At 44.3% G+C, this 16,622-nt stretch overlaps 1 long non-coding RNA gene across 1 annotated transcript in view; it reads right to left on the bottom strand.

The window, feature by feature from the left end:
- The window catches only part of LOC112669955 (uncharacterized), a 29,141-nt gene extending 14,208 nt beyond the window's left edge, over positions 1–14,933 (bottom strand). The window contains exons 1-2 of the long non-coding RNA XR_004817419.1: positions 14,712–14,933; positions 11,376–11,450 (exon numbers count right to left, since the gene is read on the bottom strand). This is a non-coding gene — a long non-coding RNA (uncharacterized LOC112669955). The remainder of the gene's footprint in view (positions 1–11,375; positions 11,451–14,711) is intronic.
- Between the last annotated feature and the right edge of the window lie 1,689 nt (positions 14,934–16,622).

Genomic DNA, 16,622 nt, shown 5'->3' with positions numbered 1-16,622 from the left:
TTTCCTTTCCATACTTTATTTTTTGGAAGCCAGTCATTACATCTGCCCACTTAAGGGTAGAGGATTTTCAGCTCCATTTCTGCGAAAGGGAGTTTTATCTCTCTGATTTGGAATTCTTCTGCAAGGAAGACTTGTTTCTTCTTGTTTCTTCTCCCCCATTTATTTATTCAATTCTTTATTTACACCATGGTAGAGTCATATGTCCTTACTTTCTGCTGTATGTTATAATTCAATATTACATTATCTATCAAAATTATTCTAACTTTGGGCACTGGGGCCTCTTTCAGGTCATTCTTCCTCAGTTCTAAGGGCGAAACTGAGGAAGAAAGTCCAAACCCTTTGTAGGGTCCCCCATAACCCTCCCCACACCCTTCTCCACATACACCCTAACATTCATAATGCATACTGAAGTGGGGATCTTTGGCCATATTCAAAGTTTCAAAACTATCTTTTAAAATCAAAATGTATTTAATCAATCTTATAACTAAAGTGAATTCTTCCCTTGGTAAACAGAAATCAACTTTGACTTTCAAATACCTCCAAACATGAAATTATCACTACACTCACATGAAATTATCACTACACTACTGCCATGAGCTTTGTTGAGCAGCAACTGAAGTACTACCCTTACACCAATCAGAGGAAAAAGATGGTGCAGGAAATTTGCTTTTATATAAGTTACATTTATAAAACATTATCCTAAGGGTGCCCAGGTAGCTCAGTCAATATAGCAACTGACTCTTGGTTTCAGTTTTGGTCGTAATCTCAGGGTCATGAGATCGAGCCCGTACAGGTGTTGAGCACAGTCTGCTTGGGACTCTCTCTCCCTCTCCTTCTGCCCCTCCCCCCTGCTCTCTTTTGTTCTCCCTATAATAAATAAATAAATATTTTAAAAATAAAAACATTTTCCTAAGAATTATAATTCTACTGAGCTTCCATTTGAGCATTTGTATAATCACTTAACTATAGCATCAAGATCAAATAAGGCAAAGTCAATATTACTCTCGAAGAGAGATAAAACTTTACTGTTTCTGGATCAATAGAAGATATTGTTAAATAGCACTAAGATAAACACTGTTGTATAATCTACAAACAAGATGGAGTGAAAACAACAAAGATTCATACTTGTATAATACATATTTATAAAACACCATCCTAAAACTTATGAGTCAAGTCTCCATTTGAGATGTTATATAATTACTTGACAACACTAAAAACAAATTTAAAAATGTAAAATTATTCTAGAAGGAAGATAAAATTCTTGCTATGTTTTTGGATGATCCCAGTGGACTTGTTAACAACAGTAAAGATACTATAATTGCACTATCTACAAATAAAATAAAACAGAATCAAGTAATTTATGAGTCACATTAAATAATCTGTGGTTATAAAACATTATCTAAAAATAATAAAATCCTATCAAGTTTCCATTTGGGCCAATAAAAACTAGTAGTAAGACTAAAAAGAATAAAATAAAAATTATTTGAGTAGAGAGAAAAGTGCCTCGCTGTGATTCTAGGTCTTCAGAAGCAGCCTCATTGAAGGTGGAAGCAACTCAGAATCAACTCATTTCTGCTTTCAGGCTGTGTGGACAGTGTTTAGTGTAGACATATTCCTCTGCACCTCAGGAGATGTACTGGGCAAAGTGGGCCCCTCTGCAGGAAAGACCCCTGGGCACTTTCTCCCTGCTGTTCTAGAATCTGGAGAAGGATGGAGTCCTCTACTCAGAAGCTGTCTCCCATCTCAGGGCTCCTGGAACCTGTACCATCTGACAAAGGAGGATGGAGCCCGGGCCAGCAGCAATCCATTCTTTGGCAAGGCTGGATCAAAACCATCCTCTCCTCCTTTTCAGTGAATGGTTGCCATGTGGAGATGGAACTGACCTAGTGGAGGCTCTTGCCCCAGGGCCCTGAACTCTGGACCCCCACCAGCCACAGCTGAGTGCCAAATGCCCCTTCAGCAACAACAGGGACAGATGGATACTTTAGAAACCTTTGAAATTCTTCCCTAATATTTTTGGTCTCAGATAAGCACTCTCTTTTTTTAAGTTGTGTGGGGTCTTTCAGCCAAAAGAGCACTCAATGCATTATCCTGAGCTCTTTGTCTCTTGGAAAATAAGCTGTCTTGGATAATAGCCAGTGAGTGATTCCTTCAAATTTTTACACAAGAACTTTGGCTTGTATTTTATACATGTTGTATGTGACACCTTCACATGTGTGACTCCTCCTATCATGTGCTTTGGAAGACTCTCCCATACCCTGTCAAGGTATGGGAGATTCTCTCCAAATCAGGTAATTAGTGAACATTCTTTCTTTTCCATGATGCAGTTCAGGAAGGTACAGCCTCCTCCTTCAGACTGTGATTTTCTAACTGTGGCCAAGTTTTGCCAGGGTAGTAACCTCTTGTATGATCTTTAAGGGTATCGATTATTTCATCTGCTTCAGTTAATCTAGTACACATTTGGATTCTTTTTTCCTCAATACATAGGTATTTAACTTGGCCACGTCAATCTCTGTCTTTAGGATCCTTTCATTTACCTGTGACAAATCCCTGTAAATCATATCCCTGTAAACGACTCACAGGAGACTTACCCCTATGAACCCTGTCGCCTTCCTCCTTCAGTCCCAGAATCCAGCTCTGTACACAGATTTGAACCCTGGAATCAGTTTTCCTCAAAGTGCAACCCAGTTTACCAAACTAGTTTCCCTATAGCACCCTTTTCTGCCCCAACATCCATGACTCTGATTAACATCTCTCAAAAACAGCATTTCAGGGCACACATTGGGAAAGGTAGATATGGTGAGATACAATCATTGTAGGGTTTAACAAGGCATGTGAACTTGGATTTGGGTACCTGCCCCATCCATGTAGAGGACATAGCACAGCACCTGACAACCAGACAGTGCTCAGTCTTGGAGAATGGGTCTGCTCTGTTCCTTGGCTTGAATATCCTGTAAATGCTCCCAGCCTTCTTAGGGAAAGATTCCTAAGATCTTGTCTTTGTCAGGGAAAGATTCTAGCCCTTCTTGAATCCTTTGGATCGACTAGAACCAGGTTGTTTTGACCTTCAGTTAGTGGCTTTCCACTTATGGCCTCACTCTCTCTGTGAGCCCTACAACCAGGAAGTTGACAAAGAAACTCCAGCATGACTTTGCTGAACCTCTGGTGTTAGCTGGGCATGCAAAGTTCTTGAAAGTCAGCAATCCATCCCTGCAATAAGAAAAGCTGGATGTACTGAATATTGACTACTTTTCTTGGGGCTTGAACTCATGACTCTGAGATCAAGACCTGAGCTGAGATCAAGAGTCAGAAGCTTAACCAACTGAGCCATCCAGGTACCTCTGAACAATTACTTTAAACACAAATGGTCCAAATGCAAAAGATAAGGCAGAGACTGTGAAGTAGATTAAAAGGAAATAAAGGGACTCAACTATATACTATCTATAAGAAACACATTTTAAATATAAAGACCCAAGTACAGGGATGCCTGGCTGGCTGAGTTGATTAAGTGGCTGACTCTTGATTTTGGTCAGGTCATGACCTCAGGGTCATTAGATCGAGACCCACATGGAGCTCTGTACTCAGTGGGGAGTCTGCTTGAGATTCTCTTTCTCCTCTTTCTGCCCCTCCCACCCCCATTTATGCACACACATGCACAGTCTCTCACTCTCTCAAATAAATAGATAATTTTTTAAAAAGACTCAAATATATTAAGTGTTAAAGAATGAAGAAAGATATACCATAGATATAATCTAAAAGCTGCTACAGTGGCCACATTAGCCTCAGACAAAGCAGAATTCAGAATAAGGAAGATTATCAGGAATAAAGAGAGACATCATATAATGATAAACAATTCTTATGGAAGACAGCAATCCTAAACATGTATGCACATAACAATAGGATGGCAAAATCCACAAAGCAAAAACTTATGGAACTGAAAGGAGAAATAGATAAATTTACAATTATACCTGGAGACTTCAACACTTCTCTCTCAGTAGTTGATAGACAAAGCACATAGAAAATAGGAAGGAAGTAAATGACCTGAATAGCACTATCAATCAACCTGGTCTAACTGACATCTGACATCAGAGTATACATTCTGTTCAAAAACACATAAAAATATTCACTAAGATAGACTATATTCTGGGGCATAAAACACACCTTAACAAAATTTAAAAGATAGAACTCACACAAAGTACATTCTCAGACTATAACAAGATTGAGCTGGAAATCAGCAACAGGTAGATAACTGGAAAATTCCCAAATAATTGGAAATTATACAATACTCTTCTAAATAACTGATGAGTCAAAGACGTCTCAAAGAAGTCAGAAAAAAATATTTTGAACTAGGAGAAAATGAAAATTAAATAAAAATTGTTTGATGCAGGGAAATCAATGCTTAGAGGAAAATGTATAGCATTAAATGCATACTTTAGAGAAGTACATTTAAAATCAATCATCTAAACTTTCATCTTAGTAAAATAAAGAAAGAACAAACTAAAACTAAATGCAAGTAGAGGAAAGAAATAAAAATTAGAACAGAAATCAATGTGATTTACAATAGAAAAATAGTGGAAAAAAACAGGAAACCAAAAGTTGGTTCTTTGGAAAGACCAAGAAAGTTAATAAAACCTCTAGCCAGGCTAATCAAAAAAAAAAAAAAAAAGATAGAAAGAGAGAAGAAAAACTAATACCAAGAATGAAAAAGGGATAAAAATAAATAGACATGCAGATCTATGAAACAGAAGAGAGAACTCAGAAATAGACCCCCATGAATTTGATCAACTGATTTTCAACAAATGTGCAAAGGCAATTCAAGGAAGAAAGGATAGTCTCCAACAAATGGTGCTAGGAAAATTTGACATCCATATGCAAAATTTCAGCCTTGATCTACGTCTGCCACCTCATATAAAACTTAAGCCACTCAGTCATAGACCCAAAAAAAATGTGTAAAACTGTACAGCAGTTAGAAACAACACAGGAAACAAATCCATGGCATGTGTTAGGCAAAGAGGTCTTAGAAAGGACAATCAATGAAAGCACAATCCATAAAAGAAAAAGGGAAAAAACTGGACACCATCAAAATTTCAAAACACTTGTCCTACGACAGAGAGAAGACAAGCCACCTACTGAGAGGAAATATTTTTGAGTCATGTAACTGACCATGAACCTATATCAAGAACATATAAACAACTCTCAAAATTCAACAAAAACAATTTTTTTTTAATGGACAAAATTTAAACAGACTTTTTGCCGAAGAAGATACACAGATGGAAAATAAGCACATGGAAAGATGCTCAACATCATTCTTCCTTAAGAAAATGCATATTAAAACCAGAATGAGGTATCATTACATGCTTACCAGAATGATTACTTTTTTTTTTTTTTTTGAACTGACAATACCAAGTGCTTGCATGGATGCAGAACAACTGGAACTCGCACAACATCGCTTGCGGGAATCAAAATGAGACAGCTTTCCAAAGCAATTTGACATCTTCCAATAAAGTTAAACATACTCTTCCCATATAACTCAGCTATCCACTCCGAAATTCTTACCCAAGAGAAATGAAAACATATGTCCACACACACACACATACACACACACACACAATGTACAGGAGTGTTTATGTGTTTATGACATCTTTATTTCTAATTGGCAAAAGCTGAAAACAACTAAAGTTTCCCTCAGTGGGCAAATGGGAGAACAAATTATGTTCTATAAAACGGAATATTGTCCATCAGTGAAAGGATCAGGCTAGTGATACACAAAACAACACAAATGTTCTATACTAAGTGAAAGAAGCCAGACTCAGAAAACTACCTACAGTATTATTTTCTGTGTTTGCTCTTTTGGCAAAGACCAAAATGTAAGGACAGAGAACAGATGGGTGTGACTACAAAAAGCAGCTGGGGGGATGTGGGGAAGGGGCCGATGGAGCTGCTCTCTATCCAGATTGCAATGGTGCTTGAATGGCTACGCATTTGCCAAAACACATAGAATCATACAACAAGAGTGAATTTTACTTTATGTAAATTTTTAAATAACTTTTGGAAATCAAGGCCCTTTGTAAGTGTCCACTCACTTATGCACTGTTTTGTTTTTTAAAGGTTTTATTTATTTGACAGAGAGGCAGAACACAAGCAGGAGGAGAGGCAGAGGGAGAGGGGGAAGTAGACTCCCCACAGAGCAGGGAGCCTGATGCAGGCTCCATCCCAGGACCCCGGGATCATGACCTGAGTCGAAAGCAGATGCTTCACCGACTGAGCCACACCAGCACCTCAAACTCGGTATCTACCAAGTGACTATTCTTTAACGCAGACTTTGCTGGATTCTGTGCAGTGGCAAACAAGATAGATATGGTCTCCACTCTCTAAACGCATGATTTGGGAAATTATAGTTGGTAAATTACAGCCCAGGGGCCCACTCCGGCCCCCCACTTATTTTTGTAAATAACGTTTTATTGGAGCACAGCCATGCCCATCTACGTATGCATTGCTATAGCAGAGTTTGGTTGTCACAGAGGCCTCTGGCCCACAAAACCTAAAATATTCACTAGTTAGCCCTTTAAAGAAAATGTTTGCCAACCCCTAATATAGGAAGCCTCAAACTTTATATTAACCTCGTGTCTTTTTGGAGCCTGTTATAGTCAAGTTCTACACAGAAAATTTCTAATTGAGTAGGTTTACAAAGTCTACAGTTTTCTGGATGGTTCTAAAGCAAGTGGTTCTGGACCTCAGTTGGAAAAAGCTACTTGGGAAATACAGACATGAAGCCAAGAATGGCAATTGAGTGAATCTTGTTTGCAGAGTTAAACTACAATTCATACGTTAAACTCAAGCTTGACAGCCCGGCCCTTTTAGAAGTTGCTTCAACTATTTGAAGGTGGCACCCTCTGGGTAAAACAATATTTTGAAAACAGATGTTTCAGAAGAATTATGAGCATGGGGTTATTTTGCTCACCTTATCTCTCGTTATGAATACATATAAAACTGTTCAAGAATTTGGTAATAAAACCACACATTATTTTCAGTTTCAGTCTCAGTCCAGCCCAGCCAGGGTTCATCAGCGAGACAAGACAGCCCCTCTGCAGGGAGGGTAATAGATGTCTCCACCTGTAACCCTGGGAGAGGAGGGGGCCCGGGGGAGGCAGGAGGCTGGGGCAGGGGTCATGGGTGTGCTGTGTGGGGTGGGGGAAGACATGTTAGAGAACCAGAGGTAGTTTGGCAGAGACTTGCCAACAACGCTCACTGCACAACTACGCCCACTTCTAGAACTTTCCCCAGCAGCCCAGCCTACGAAAGCTCCCTGTCCCCGCTTGGCCTGCTTTACCCCACCCCTCTTCAGAGCATGAAGGCCAATTCCTAGCTGGGCCCAGGTGTCCCCACACTCTCGCAGAACATTCCATGAAACAAAAGATCAAAGCAGAAGACTGAGCATCTTCAAGGAGCAGAGGATGTGGGTGTGAAATCGTCACTGCCCACGCAAGTAAAGGTGCTTCTGAGTTTCCTAAAAGCTAGAGTGGAAAACAGAATAAACAGACCACAAACTACTGATTAGCAAAACGCCCAGGTCATGAGCAGCAGCTTGTCGTGAAATGGGAGAAGGATCTGGAGCAGAGGTAGTACCTGTCTTCCTGGATGTGCTCACCCACCTGTCTCCACCAGCAGCCTCAAGGGGATCTGCTACTAGTTGACATCCATTTGCTTCAAAGGACAAGTCTGGCAGTCAATTTTGGGACTCTGCAGTCAGCCCAGAGTAATCCAGGGAATTCTGTAGGCTTTAGGGCCCTAAGAATAACTCTTCGAGAGCATTGCAAGATGGGAATACAATTGCTTTTATTAGTAATTAAATGACATCATGGCTGGGAAGATTTTATTTTGAGAGTGAAGCTACCCACAATGAAAAGTGAAATTATTTTTGGTCTCTTGTAGCATCCCCTTGATGGCTTATAATTCTGAAGTCTCACAGAACGTAGGAACTATGTCCAACACATAAACATTAACTTTTTAAATACTACTTACTTCGTGAATATATTTATCTTGAACTCGGCATCTGAAGCCAAGATGGCTTTGCTCTATAATTAGTAATGAATTCTTGTCTGTCTTCTTCCAATTATTCTCTTTCTGGTTATTATTTGACAGAAGTTGTATGTCCCACAGGTGTCCCATCTGACCTTTCTCATCAGAGCCCATGACTGGGAGCAGTCCATCATGATGGATGGGGAAGAAGATGAAGGGAATGCATTTAGTGCGTCCAGAAAATCCAAAGATGAATTTCAGACTGGAATGAAAAGAATCCCCATTGCTCTGTGGACAGTAGGGCCCTAGTGAGGCTAACAGAGATTGATCCTAGGCCCTCGCACAGGAGCTGAGAAAATCAGAACTCCAGGAATCCTCTTCTCAATTAATAATGGTCATGATAGGAGCAGATGTGAAGACAGAAAAGAGAATGTCAAACTCTAAACGCTGAGAGATAAAACAGCGGCAGCATGATTTCTCGATATTCTCTCTGTATTCTAGATCACACTCATAGTCACGGTGAATTTAGAAATGTTTACCCTCAGGACAACGTCCAGAATATATTATTAGCTGTATAAATGTGCTATAGCGTTTATGTCTTCAGTCTCAGAAAAGAAACACTGGCATCTCCTATGCTGTAAAACAGTCACCGTCTCACATCAACACACTCACCCAAAGGAAAATAAGAAAAAAATCACCCAGATTCTCCATTAAAATCCAAAATGGCTCAAATCATCTTGAGAATCCAAATGATAAAGGAAGGAGTCACTGAACGCGTTTCAAGGAGAAAAAATAGAAAGTCTCAGAGGACAGCTGTGTGACAGGGACGTGTAGTCGATGAGACTTCAGGGGTACAGAGGAGCTGGGGTTCCTCAGGGGCAGACACAACAGGCCAGCTGAGCTGGTTCCAGAAGGAGAAAGATCCTGGACCCCCAGGAGGGTGGCCCCCACAAGAGGCCGCCTAGGGGTCAGGGTGGTGGACTTCAGACCAGTCAGCTGCGCCCCTGCAGCCATGGGGGTGTGCTGACACCCAGAACTGAGGGCAGGACATCCCGGGACAGTGACCAAGAGACGGAGGCTGAATAGTGGGCCTCTGGTGGGCAGAGAGCAGGGCCTGGATGGGAGGGAGGACCAGGTCCCAGGAGGAAATGATCCTGGTGTCAGCTGGGCCATCCATCTTCATCTTAGCTGCCCTCTGGCTTCCATCAGGAGGCCAGCCCTTGTGTGTGTAGCCTGGGAGGGTGTGTATGCGTGTGCACGAGCGTGTGCACTGTTTTCATTTCCTGGGGCTGCCATAACAAATTACCACAAACGGGATAGCTTCAAACAACAGAAACTCTTGCAGTTCTGGAGGCCAGAGTGTGAAGTGAAGGGGACACCAGCTCAGGATGTGTACCCTTCCTGCCTCTTCCAGCTTCTGGTATTCCCGGCCTTCCCTTGGTGTGTGACCACCTCATCCAGTCTGCCTTCGAGGGGTCTCTTAGGAGCACACTTGTCACTGGATGTAGGGCCTACCACATAAACTAAGATGTTCTCTTCACCTCAAAGACTCTCCATAAATCTATTACATTTTTCTTTTTTTTATTAAAGTCACATTCACAGAGACTTGTGATTAGGGTGTGGATGTACCTTTCGGAGGTCGTCGTCATCCAAACCATGCACCTGTTTAGTCCATGTTTGTTTGTTTGTTTGTTTGTTTGTTTTTAAGATTTTATTTCTTTATTTGAGATAGAAAGAATGAGAGAGAGAGAGCAGGGGGTGGAGGGAGAGGGAGAAATAGACTCCCCACTGAGCAGGGAGCTAGACGTGGGGCTCTATCCCAGGACCCTGGGGTCATGATCTGAGCCGAAGGCAGACGCTTAACCACTGAGCCACCCAGGCGCCCCTGGTTAGTCCATGTTTTAATGACACCTTTTGCTCTACTTCCTCATGAATGTCAACAGAAGCGACAGGCTCCTGTTAGGGGGGCTGCATCTCAAAAGGTGAGGGGAAGATCAACTGGGAAAGTCTGGAGACCTGCGTGGGGTCCTGTGTCCTGATGCTCCTGTGATCTCTGGAGTCACTTGGTCTCCTGAATGACACCTCCCAGCCCACCTGGACTTCTCGGAGAAGGGCCCAGAGAGATGCTCCGTGTTTGTCTGAGATGCCAGGCAGGGAACTACGAAGAGCTCAATAAACGTGTTCTGGGGCAGCTAACTATTTGGGCTACAGGATTTTAAACTAACAGAATCATAGAAAAAAAAAAATGAGGTCCAAACTCCAAGGAATTCTTAGGAAACCAGCCCATAACACTTCCAAGACTGTTTTCTCTCCTGATTTGAACAATTCATCTTTGTGTTGAACACACAAAAAAAGCATGTTGCTAGGCCAGGCTCAGGCTTTTTCTTGGAAAGGGCAGGATTCAAGTGAACCCCGAGGCCGATTGTGCAATACTGCTGAGCCAGCGGTCATGACTCAGCACTCCAAGCAAAGCCGGGGCAGGAGGACCTCCCTGCCTCCGTCTGCAAACACATTGCTTTGAAATCAAGCCCATTTGTCATCCCATCGGCTATTTTTCCTTCACTGCACCACTCAGGTTCAAATGACCCTTCAGAAGGCCCGGGCCGGCCAGGGAACGTGAAAACATCCCTCCCCGATGTGGAGGGGGTGGCTCGCATGGTGGGGGCAGATGTGGCGCAGAGCAGGAGCTCTGGTGGGGCCCGGCCTCACTGGGGAAGAATGTGCACGACCCAAGCACTGAGTCACTGCTTCGGTGTTGTTTTTCTGAACCTCTGAGACATTTTGGAAGCCACTTACCCGCCCCTCCCCTGGAAAGAGTCCTGCTGGACGTCATTCTGGTCGGGTGGGTCTCCAACGGACACACGTGTGGGAAGACTCCGAGAACTTTCTGAGAATTTCTGAACTTTCTGAGATGTATGCGGGCCCCACCCGGACCTGCCGAAGAAGAAACCCCAGGCTGGGGTGCCCCAGCCATGTGTTTGGTGGTCTTGATTTTCATTTTATTTGAAGGTTTTTATTTGAAGGTTCCGCAGGTGACTCAGATGTTTGCTGCTTGCTCAGAGACACTGAGTCCCCAGACCCAAGGTGACCCTCCAGGACACGGAGCCCAAGGGCACACAGCGAGCTCACAAGGATCCCAATCCTTAACCCCCCCCACCCAAGTCCTCCTTTCACATGCCCACGGACAGCCCCTTAGGGGAGAATCCAGCCCCATATGTCTGAGAATCCAGAACCCCTGCCTCGTCCTGGCACGTTGGTCCAACCCCGACGGAGGAATCAAGGAAACCGTGCTGTTTGGAAAAGAGGAAAGCACAACCAGCTTACACGTGAAGGCGTTTTATGAGGCGGAAACTCACCTGCTGAGAAAGCTGTGGCCTGGCCAGGAGGAGGTGGACACACCAGTAAAATCTCCTTCCATAGATTTCAGGGACCTGGGGGGACAGGTTATGGGACAGCTGAATAAAGCGGATTCATTCCGCCCACCAGAGCTGGAGCAAAAGCAGGGAAATGACCTGGTCCCCCTCAATTAGGCAGGATTACGGGCAGCACAGCTTGACATGCAGGGTGCCAGCAGGCTCCCGCCAGCGCTGGGACGTTATGGGCTGGTGGGGGTGGAGGGAGCCCCAGGATGCCAGCAGGCTGGAGCCTTAGTCCCGGGAGCACCGTTCCCAAGGCGACCAAGCTGCGAGCACACCCACAAATAGAAACCAGAGGGCAAGAGCCCTGTCCACTCTGAGGCTCCCTTCACACCCCCCCAGTTGTCCCAGCATGCCTGCCTCTTACAGGGGTTTACACTTTGCCCCAGGATCCAACTAAGCTTCTTTCACCACATTTTACTTATTCATTCATTTTATAGATTTTTAAAATTTATTTATTCATGAGGGACACAGAGAGAGAGGCAGAGACACAGGCAGAGGGAGAAGCAGGCTCCCCGCAAGGACCCCAATGCAGGACTCGATCCCAGACCCAGGGATCACACCTTGAGCTGAAGGCAGATGCTCAACTGCTGAGCTACCCAGGAGTCCCTGTTTTCTTTTATTTTAGAACAGTTCTCCACCTACCACCCTTTGGTTTGCTTGTTTTCCACAGCACTGAGCAGAGTCTAGGCTGGTCATCTGGCATTCCGGATTTGCCAGATCATTTCCTCTTTATTAACATTTTGGGGAAGACCGCCACGTGGGTGTTGTGGCTACACATAATCTCTGTCTTGATAGACAGTCTGCTACTGGGAGCCCCTCCTTGCCTGCTCCTGTGCCATCTCACATGTTCCTACCAGCCCATGAGCACCCCCTCGGCTTCTGAAATTAAATGTTCCCAACTTCACTATGCCTCCCGGCAGGCAGCACTCTCCAAAAACCCTGGTTCCCTTTAGCAGAGAATGGTATTTAGAAACCAACATTTGGGTGCTAGGTGTGCCCATCAGGAGTGCCATGTCACTGCACCTTGGCACTGTTGGTGACAGGTAATAAATAAATACACATTCTACTCTGATACTCTAACTCAACCCAACGCCACAGGCTCCTCCTCATCTCCCCCATTCCACATTTGTGGCTCCCTCTTCCACCGTGAGAGCCCCAGACCCCAACATGAGCAGATTGACTTATATTGTCTATCCTACAATACTTACAAAGTAATTTAAAAATTATGTAACTACAACAGTCATGCCATTATCAATAACAAATCTAATTAGCAAAGTTCAAAGCTATTTATATTGAATTTTCTCTTGTATGGTTAGAATTACCAATTTGACACACAGTTAAATTAGTTTATGTCTTTAATACTAGAGTTTGCTTTTTTGTTGTTTACCATTTTGTATTAAACTCTATTTTTGAGGGGTGCCTGGGTGGCTCTGTTGGTTAAGCATCTGACTCTTAATTTTGGCTCAGGTCATGATCTCAGGGTTGTGAGATTGAGACCCACATCAGGCTCTATGCTGGACGTAGAACCTACTTAAATTCTCTTTCTCCTTTTCCCTCTGTCCCTCCCTCCACCCTCTCTAAAAGAAAACAAAATGACAACAACAACAAATTAAAAATTTTTTGAACATTAGAATACACATGGTGCAAAAATCACAATTATATACAAAATTATACTCAACCTATCTTCATCCCTTCTCTCTACCCCATTCTTACCCAGTCCCCAAAGATCACCACCTTGACTACTTTCTACTGTATCATTTCTGTGTCTCTCTTTGCACAAATATGCAAATTCAGTCATCTAATCTTATTCCTCCTTTCTGGCAGTCTTTTGCACCTTTAAGATCTATCCTCACCAAATCTGGAAGTCATTCCACATCAACTCCTGAAGATCTTCCCCATTATTTATTTTACTGATGCACATTATTCTGTTGCTTGCTAAGCCATCCCATTTCCTTGCCTCCCTCATGTGGAATTCCCACCAAATATCAACTGGGAAGGAGATCATGGGGCTAGATGCGGTTATGGAAAGGGGGGTTAGAAGGGAGACCAGAGAATAAAGGCAGGTCAAGTAACTTGATATCTACCTGTGATAAAATTCGACACAGCATGCCCTCCCTGTGGAAAGATGGTTTCAGCAAGACAAAAATGAGAAGGGGCCCCGTAATGTCCAAGCATCAGGGTTTTTTGCAGGCTCAGGAGGTGTCCAGAGAGCACCATTGAGAAGAGAGGTTTCAGGGGCTGTGCCAGAGACATGGTCTGACTCAGCAGATTAATCAACGCCTAGATACAAAGTCAGTTCTGCAAATTAGAATGTTAAGGCATGTGCATAGGATGGCACACACAGAGCCCACAGTGACAGGTTAAAATGACAGTCACAGAAGCAGCCTTGCCCTCAAGAGCAGGGATTCTCAACCTGGGTATCTGTGAACTCTCTGAAACTCCCTCCAAAATGTATGCGTGGGTTTTAGTGGGGAGGGGGTCGGAGGCAGGCACGGTTTTCATCAGGTTTTGAAAGGAGTTTGTGACTCACGCTCAGACGTTCAGTTTTGTTAAAAAGTTAAGAAACACTGCTGTGAGGGCCAGGAAGCTAACGGAGGAGCAGATGGCTGCAGCCATGGCGTTGGCTGTGCTCAGCCGATGCAATCAGTGAGCACGAGCGTCCTGGGCTTCATCTGTTACAACCGTGGGTGCTCTTTGCATACATTATCTCAGGCATCCTTATAATTTTAATTAGCCCTGTCCAGAGGCATCAATAACAACCCCAAGGCCATGAGCTTGGCAAGTGGTAAAGCGGGGCTTTGAGCCCACACATGCCTTATTCCAGAGGCCACATGCTGAAGCCAGCAGCATATGGCTTCTCGCCAGTCGGGCCACTGCTGACGCACCGCACCTAGTCCTGTGTACTTTACTTAGAGACCAGGTGGGAACATAGCTAGAAAAGGGCAGCCTCATGGCATGAGCGCTCACAACCCCATCACTGCAAAGACCAACCAGGTGCTCTTTCACACTCACCTCTCCTCATAACCACAGCAGGCTGAGCCCCCTGCAGCCCCCACCCCACTGCCAGTGTCCACATCACCAGGCTTCCACATGCAGAGGAAGCTGCTCAGTCTTCAGCCCACCCGGCCCTGGTGGGGGGTGAGGGGGCTCTGCTACAGCCTTGCCCTGGGCAGCTCCAGCTTCAGCTCTCCTGTGGCCAAGTCACCTTGAGAATCCAGGTCCCCTTGTAGGTCTACATTCTGCTTCTCTTGCCCTCTGCCCAAGGCAACCCACCTGGCCCTTACTCCTGCCTGCTGGTCACTCCAGGAAGCTTCAGCCTCTCCATGTTGTGCTGGCCCAGATCCCTGCCTCCGTCCAGAGTCCTGCTCTTGTACACACATCATCTCCAGCACCGACTCCACCACACCACTCTGCCCTCTGGACACACCATGTTTTCTTCCAGATGGAATTCCTCCCAGAGCCTCCAGCTGGCTCTGCTGTTCTCAACAGCACCTGCAGGTTTGTCTTAGACACATAATGTCCTCAAAGATTGTGAAATGAGCTCTTCTTGCAGAAATGCATCATGTTAGCAATCAAGAAATTAGTGCCAAAAGTGGAGTTAGAGTTTATTATTTTTTAAGTTCATTCTAAAAATATATATATAATATGCCCACATTGTTAAAAGCATTGCATCCTGCAGAGGAGAGAGTGGGGCATCCCCGCATTGCAGGACTGCCCAGCCGGTCCAGAGTGCCTCATGAACACTGACACCAGTAGGTAAATACACATGATTGATACTGAGGTGTCCAGGGAGAACACAATTAACATCAAATGGAAAGAATCCACTCATTGGAAATTATAGCAAAATGTTGTAATTCCACTTTCATTGGACTGCATTTTTCCCGAAACTGGTCTTTTTCCATGGCTTTTCTCTAGGGGGAACTTAGGAATATTTTCCAATATTTAATAAGGACTCATCCCCTTCTTAAAGACATCCTTGTGTTTCAAATCTGATGTTTGACCTCACTTGAACAGATGAGATTTTCCATTAGATCCTTTAGAAAAAACTTGGAACCCATGTGTCTGTCATCAATCCTGAGATCCTACCTCTTCCGATAATACCGCCACTCAGCTAGGTGGTTAGCAGACCCATGTACAGCCCTTAGCATGTGCCATTTCTAAACATGGCAAAGAGTAATGTCTATGGCACACACCCCTAGGTAGAGGCATGACCCTATAGAGTTAAATCTGTGAAGACGGGGTTCTACGTGTAATTTAAAATTTTCTAGAAGTAAAATTTGTCTCTTATTTTATGCTATCTCGAGAAAAAGAAAGACATACAATGCTATGGTGAGAAGTTTAACAGCATGGGAAAAAGCTGAGTGACAAGTGACAGCTAGTGGGTTTCTTTTGGGAGATGATGAGAATGTTCTGGAATCAGAGTGGTGATATCTGCACAGCTTTATGAATATTAAGAAAACACACACTGATTTATACAATTGGAAAGCGTATAGTTTATAGCATGTGAATTGTATCTGGATTTTTTTTTTAACAAGATAAGAAGATAAGAAAAGCCACAGAACTCTTGCGCCTTCCCACGTTCTCATTGCTCTCACTCCAAGCTGCCCATGACTTTTCCCCCTCTTGCCTGGGACTCAGATGGAGAGAAAGGAAGCAATTACACCGAGGAAAGAGAAAAAAGCAAGGTAAGAAGGTAAGACAGTGTTGCAAGAGGAGCCAAAGCAGCCGTCATCGCTTGGAACTGGAGAAGAGTTGAGCAGAAGGTGAACATCCTGCCCCCTCTGCCTGGCCCGAAGCCCTGCCTTGCAGCTTTTGCATCCAGCAGCTTTCACCAGGTGGCCGCCACGCCGGGGCCGGTGCACCTGCCCGGGCGCTGGAGCGGGGCAGTGGGGACGGGCAAGAGACCAGCGGATAAGCCACACAGTGCCCATGCCCTGGGGTGCACCATCTGCGGGGGGAGACCCTGAGGACGGAGGACGGAGGAGCCCGCCCAGGGAGACGCTACTGAGACAGAAGCAGAGCTCAGAGTGGATGGAGCAATGGGTTCTGCTGGGGCCTCAGGAAAGCTTTCCAGAGCAGGTGCATCTGGGCAGGGTCTTGAAGGATGATTAGAAGCCCTCTGGAGGCCAGAGGACCCAGGCAGAGGGCGCACTGGAGAAAGAGAGGAACAGAAAGCAGGATGGT

The sequence above is a fragment of the Canis lupus genome, chromosome 25 (assembly GCF_003254725.2).
Source record: "Canis lupus dingo isolate Sandy chromosome 25, ASM325472v2, whole genome shotgun sequence".
NCBI lineage: Eukaryota > Metazoa > Chordata > Mammalia > Carnivora > Canidae > Canis > Canis lupus.
The sequence above is the reverse complement of the archived record's forward strand: the minus strand, read 5'-3'. Positions and strand labels throughout refer to the sequence as shown.